This window comes from Capsicum annuum, chromosome 6 (genome assembly GCF_002878395.1).
Source record: "Capsicum annuum cultivar UCD-10X-F1 chromosome 6, UCD10Xv1.1, whole genome shotgun sequence".
NCBI classification, from domain to species: Eukaryota; Viridiplantae; Streptophyta; class Magnoliopsida; order Solanales; family Solanaceae; genus Capsicum; species Capsicum annuum.
In genome coordinates, this window is record NC_061116.1 from 203,828,743 (window position 1) to 203,836,189 (window position 7,447).

At 30.6% G+C, this 7,447-nt stretch overlaps 1 long non-coding RNA gene across 1 annotated transcript; it reads right to left on the reverse strand.

Moving 5' to 3' along the window:
- Positions 1–390: 390 nt before the first annotated feature.
- On the reverse strand, positions 391–2,314 carry LOC107874817. The gene is made up of 3 exons (XR_007057319.1): positions 1,751–2,314; positions 1,295–1,386; positions 391–655 (listed from the first exon to the last, which is right to left on the reverse strand). It is a non-coding gene; the product is annotated as an uncharacterized LOC107874817 (long non-coding RNA).
- Between the last annotated feature and the right edge of the window lie 5,133 nt (positions 2,315–7,447).

A 7,447-nucleotide genomic window follows, 5' to 3' on the forward strand; every position in this document is an offset into this window, starting at 1 on the left:
ATCAATTAAACTAATTAAACTTTATTACTGACATTTTTCTGATTATTAGACATTTCATCAAGAACCTGTACATACATAAACATATAAATTTAATAACAACATCCGTATGACCTGAACATTCATACTCATATAAATATAATACCAAAAGGAAACAACCTTTTCCTGAAATTTCAACATTTCAGATCGAACCTAGAACATACATGATATATATATATAGTATACACAGTTAGTAAATTCATAATCAAATTTAAAATATTAATTGAATAAGTAATTACAATATTTATATTTTACATTTGTCAATTCGTTCTTCATATTGAAGATTTGTTCATCTTTCACATTTGATGACGAATTTTTTGTACCATCGACATCTGGATGAACAAAGTTGTCTTGCTCTTGATGAAAACTATCTTGATGTATGGCAAGAAGATTGTACTTTACCATTTCCTCATCGGTAAAGACAATATCTTTGAATTGATACTAGTATAAAAAAAAATGAGTTAGTTTAAATAGATAACAAGTGTAAAATGAGAATGAAATAGATATTGATTTAGAATTAAAGCTAATATATAGTAGTGTAGTTGAGATTACCTCGTTGCTATCACGCTTAAACATTGTTGTCTTCAAATACTTATTAAAAATGAGATCCTCCGATGACCTTCAATTTAGAATTATAGGACTCATAATTGATTCACTTCGAATAGCGACAACTTTGTTCATGTTCAAACAACATTCATAAAATCATATTTGAAGAGCCAAATGAAATCCATCAAAGGTAAATGATGAGGGATTCGTCTTCAAACCATGACTATTAGATTTATACAACATTCTAAAGCACTCACTGCCCCAATCATAATTCAAGTACTCACCAAATTCAACTAGATCAAAATATAATTTTGGTATGTAATTCCTTGACAAATCAGGAACTAAGAACCTGATTATGAAATAAACCATACCAATTTCATACAGATCAGCTTCTTTAAAAAAATTCTCAGTCACAGCAAAATCAGTATAGAAATTACTTCTCTTCACCTTTTTAATACCAGGATAATACTTAGACATAAGCTTGTTCGGAGCTTTGGAATTTGAATAAAAATCACTTTTTTTGTCAAACCTTAAATCAGTTACAACACAAAATTTTCTCTTACCAAAATGCAACTAATAGCCATTCAACCTAAAGATGAACAAATCATCTTTGTTATTCTCCGTCTCAACTTGCAACAAATTCCGAAGAAGTTGGGGCTGGACTTTAAGCTATTGAATCTTCAAAAAGTGCCAGAAGGGAGAATTTTCAAACCTTTCAAAGTGCTTCTTTTTCCATCTTAACATAAGATCATCGAAAACATCAACCTTGATGTACGATGCCCAATGACTGTATGTTTTTCGCTCCTACATACATTTATAAATACAAAAATAAGAACGTAAAAATACAACATAATGTATCAAGGAAATCTTCAAATCTTTTGGAAAGAAACTCAAATAAAAAAAAACATAAAATTTATATAAATAATTTATACAAATTTTGAACTAAATAAAGCAACAATCAAACATTTGTTATACACACAAGAATTAACTTACTATTATTATGAAACAAAAATTGTATAAATAATCTGTAAAAACAACATGAAAATCATATCACTTTTTAAAATCAGCAATCGGGATTATAAGAACAAAAAATACTATAGTTTTAATAAAACACTTCATACAAAAAAATTTTAAAAAAATAAAAAATTATACAAAATAAAAATCATACCTTGCAAACTTTTCGAGAATTCTTGTTGGACACATTTTTTGCATTTTTTTTCTTTAGCCCTAGCCCTTGTTACTCGAGAAGGTGCTTCTCTTTCACACTTGAATTTTTTGGGTTTGAGTAATGAAATCTCATCCTCAAAATCGGAGTCCAACACTTGTTCACTATCCAAATTCTTTCTCTTATAATTCCTCTTATCTTGAGGAATAACAACCTTTTTGTTCAAATTTAGCTTCTTCGATGGTTCATGAATAAAGGGGACTTCAATTTTGTCAGGCAAACACTGATTTTGATTCTTGTTGTAAGACCACTTTCAACAACTTTTTTTTACAATTTGATAGAGGAGAAGGAGTGGAACAACCTAAATTAAACGAAGGTCTAGAAAGTTGAATGGGACTACTATTTTCAATTATTCTAGGACTTCTACGTGAAGGAGTAGAATCGAATTTTGGTTTAGACATAATACACAATAGAGAATGCAGAAAACAAATATATCAGTTTCGTATTTTTTGTAATAGAAGATGAATGTTAACTATGAAACCCAGATTTTTCAACTAAGAAGATGAATATAATATCAAAGAGATGCCAATATGAAACCCTTTATTACAATCTTGTATTTTCAAGAAGAAAATATGCATATTATATAAAGACACAAGTTTCAAGAAAGTTTTGAAAGGTTGAATGTTATAATGAACAAAGGGAGAGTATTAGAGAATGGAGAAAGAGAACACGTAATAATTATCTTTTTCCAATAGATTGAAACACGTAATCTTCCAATATATTTATCTTCTTTCAATAATAAATTTATCTGATAAGCAAGAGTGTGTAATATTTTAAATAAAAAATAAGTAACATATATTTACCATAATTATCAATACACAATTTAAGAAAAATATTGATTACAATCCTTAAAATAAGGAACTAATTTTAAATTTAATAATTAAAGGCGATTTATGAAAATATACTTTAAAAAATTATCTCTTTTAATAAGTTGCTATAACTTGTAAGTAAGTTGCTATTACTGTAGTTATTAAAAGTGTTGCTAAAATTTATTATTTTAGATCTAATAATACTATAAAGGATAATTTTTCCTAAAAAAAAAAAAAAAAACATATATTGGGCCAATGTCTAGTATATATATATATATATGTATGCCTCCACTCTGTTTTCCTCACACATTTACACTCTACCCTCCAAAACTGTCTCACGTAACTCAAACTTCCAAATTATAAACAAACACACACACACACACGCTGTTCTTTCACTCTCATGGACGCCGGAGAATGGCGCGATTCCGAATACGAAAATGTCTGCTTTCATCGGTGTTACTCCGGCAGAGAATATAACCGTTTGGGATCTTATAAATTGCCAGCGAACAAATCATGCACAGCATCTATCTGGAGACTTATATGGAAGAAAATAAAGAAAGAGAAGAAAAAGATTTTCGATTGTTCAAATTCAATGCGATTTTCGTATGATCCACATTCTTATTCCAAGAATTTCGATCAAGGTTCCATTTTGAGAGATGATGATGACGATGATGAACCTTCTCGTTCCTTCTCAGCTCGATTTGCTGTTCCCTCCAGGATTCTTATCCAGGATGAATTAATAATGTGTATTCAAAGATAATGGCTCTTCGTGTTGATGTCCATGTGCATACATGTCACATATATATGGTGATATATTTAGACTGAATCAACCGTTGCTAGACTGATCATGATACAAAAGGTGTGTGTGCGCTCCCCGGACTGTCCTTGATGTCATTGTTATCGTGTCATTTTAAGTTTGTTCTTAAGCTTTAGTTCTTCATCTGGATTTCATGATGTGAATTCAGATATGTTTTGGCCGTTAGATGTTCTGTTTCTTGTTCATCATGTGCGAAGTTAACTTTTTCATTCACAAGCAAAGCTAGATGCTTTTTTTACGGATTAAACTTTACATTATCCTAACTTTTCTCTCAATTGATGTTTAAGGTATTCATTCCCTTCACTTTTACCTGTGGCAGTGGATTTAATTAATTTTTGAAACTAAGTTGAATTAAATTATTTTAATAATTTAAATATTAAGTTTAGATATTCAAAACTATACAAAAATAATAATAGGTTGCAATCTTTCTCATATCAACATATCAATATGAAGAAAAATATATTTTAATATGTTAGGTCAAAATTCATGCAATTTGACTTTGAGAACATGCATCAACGGAAGAAATACTAACCAATAACGGCGATGAGAATCTTCATAAGCTTCTTTTTTCCGTTTCAATTTATTTAACCAATTGTTGTGCTTTATGAAATTCTACACTTAATTGGTATATATATTTGAGGTTAGTTGATTATTCCTATGGAGAACAAAACTTTTAAGTGATCTATAATTTTTTTAGCATTATTCATAACTCTTGCATTTATGTACAAATCAATACAAACTAACACGAATATATCCAATAGTCCCAGCCGATGGGAGCAAAAATATGGAATATTTTGATATTTTTTTTCATCGATCATCTGAATGTATGTGTATATCAACAACTTACAAAAACGATGTAGTGAATATGTGAAAGTACACTATGATGATCCAAATACCTCTAATACGCAATAAATTATTAGCTAGCCATTGTAAATTAACGATGAATTCTTTCTTATGTTAAGTTACGTCGAATTAGATTAGATGATTCAATTATTTCTTCACGAGTCAAATGCGCTGAATTCATATTAAATTTCAGAACGAATTTTTCATGTTTTTTCTTTAAATTTTGGGGGATGGGGTGGGCACCAATTTCAGAAGGTAGAGCCCAAATTAATTAATTAAAGTTGCATTATGTGAGCCTGTGAGGCAGACTGAGTCTTGCTGTCATCGTTGACAAATTAGCTTCTTGTACAATGCCCAATTGTTACTAGTATTTAATACCATTCGCTTTCTACCTATAAAGATTCGTCCCAACGAAGTGACTGATAAGTAATCTCATCTTCGATTCGCATCAAAAAAGCAAAAAGGGTGAAAGTTTCTAAAGAGTGATTGAAAAAACAGGTGAGTGAAAGCAATTAAAATTTTTATAAATTTAATTAAAATGAGCAAGATTACATTTTAAAAGGTTATTTTAAACTCTTTTGCGAACTTTAAATATGGTTTTAGCCATTATTGATAACCACGTCTACTCATGCAATAATTAAGGGAATAAACCGTTCCTTAATAAGAGTTCTCATATTTGAGCTCTAACACTATTGAATTTGAATTAATGGGAGCTCCAAAACGAATATCAAATATAAATTGGAAAACTAAAAAAGAAAAAACGAATGACTTCATGCATCAGCTTGGAGAAAGGATGAATGTCAAATCATTTTCTAACATGTAGCAATAATGTCTAGCTGTAATGACTATTCCTCTTTCATTTAGTTATATAACTAACTAATTAAGGTAATAACAGTTTAAAAATGTGAAAACTAAAAGGATAAAGGTGAATGTTAATGATTTTTAAGTAAAAAACTCCGTTGATTTTTATCAAGAAGCTATATAAATTATTTATTTATACTTGAATGTTAATTAAGTTTTACGTGATAATGTTAGCTACTAGTAGTACCAATTTACGAATGTATCATGGTGTGGCATTGTTATAAACCAAACGGGAGAGTCCAATCCAAAAAATTAGTTTAATAGGTGGAAGAACCTATTTGGCTTATAATCCCCTTAGCATTTCTCTAATTTTTCAATGTGGGACAATTAGCTCATAACAGGGATGCTCCTGGCCTCCGGCACCCCACTCTATGATTTGGTTGCTTAATATGAGATGTTAAAAATCAATTAGGTTGTTTAAGTAGGTGGGTGACAAATCGACCATAAAAATAATCCAGGGCAAAACTAGAACAATAAAAATGGAGCATATGACGATGTCGCATGTTTTCATATTTTTGTGGCACTTCCAACAAAGGAAAGAAATGTAGGTGATGGAGCATTCTGCTTCTTATTTAAAGAGAAGCGGCAGAATCTTTTCTATTGATTATTGTATGACTATTGACATAATATATAAAGGAAAAAAAATTGGGAATGGGACAAAGTTGACTCAATAGAGCCTTTGATATATCATATCCAAATCCAATATCAAGAAAACTTACAATTGTCTGTCGATATTAAAACCATAGCAATTCATGAAGGGATAAGACACGATGATTCATGGGCCAGGGGGTATTTTACTATTGTATATCATTGTTGTTGTTTGATGTCGAAGAGACTTTGTTTTAATCATTTGTCAATATACAATGTATCATGTTGAAAAGGATAAGATTTATTCCGATGTACGTACTTTCATTTTAGAGTAATGGGGACTTAAAGAGAATTTAAAGAACACCAATCTTTGCTGAACAGGAAGGGCCGTTTATGAGGCAATGAATTATACCTTTGGTATTGCACAAGGGTTACGTTGAACAATAACAAGTGCTAAATTCATACTGCTACATGCACAAACACTATATGCTTGAATTTGTAACATTGCGTCACAATATATGTGGACTTATAATTGTGATTAATTAATGTGGACTTACGTTGAAATTGATTATGAAAATTGTTGTTATTTATGTGGCTTAATACTGAAAACAGAACGGAGGGTTACTTTTAATTATCATAATTCTTCAAAGTTTTGTCAAATAGTAACACACACCAAAAAAAAAAAAAAGGCAGTCCGTGCACTAAAGTGCCTGCTATGCGCAGGATCGGGAAAGGGTTCGGTCACAAGGGATTATACGCATTTTTATCGGAGGCTGTTTCCAAAGGCTTGAAATCATAATATCTAGATCACATGAAAGCCAACTTTATAATTACTCTAAGTCTCCGGTTAAAATAGTAGCTCAAATTGAATCTTTTAAGCTCTTGAAAAAAATAGAGACTGAGGGTGGTGAAATTCCACCAACTACTGCCGAGCCAATGGAGACAGACAAATCTGAGGCCAAATAATAAAGTGCTTTATGCCATCACTTTTGGCATTTACGTCTTATCGTTTGAAGTTTCCTAGTGAGATAGGCCATCCGCATTGTTGAATGGTCAGTCTAAGTGATATTATTATTATTCCTAGTATGGCTCCTTAACATCCTGTTATTTCACAGGATTTTTTTAGAGAGAAGTTTGATTGCTTTCCCAAAAAAAATTTTTTTACTAAATTAATTTGCTCACTTAGTACTCATGTTAGTCTCTTTTAGCAAGAATTATATTAATGTATTGGGTATCAGGAACTTTGACATTTGTATTTTTGGTTATTGTATTGGTTTATGATGGAGCTTATGTGTCAACTCAGGAATGTCAGTGTTCAATAGTTCTGTTCTTTATTTGTAATTTGTAATATATATACAGATTGGATTTCACTAACTCAAGCATATCATAGGAAATAGAACATTCAATAAGACAATAAAAGGAGAGATTGGAGGGATCTAAACACTCAGGAAAGGGGGGGTGAGGAGATGTACTTTTGACTAAACAATATGCATAACTAATTTTGCTTCCCCAAGTCTATTTACCAGCATGGGTTTTAAATATAAAGTCTAAGCCCATTCATAACAACATTTACCCCAAAATTTATTATAATGTGTGGAAATATACTAGTTTGTTGTTGTATTTAAAATTTAAAATTGTAGATAGGTGCCAATAAAATGGTAAAAGAGTGTTGGATATGTAGTGCCAATGCAAAGTTCAAAAGTTGAAGCTTGAAAAAACATC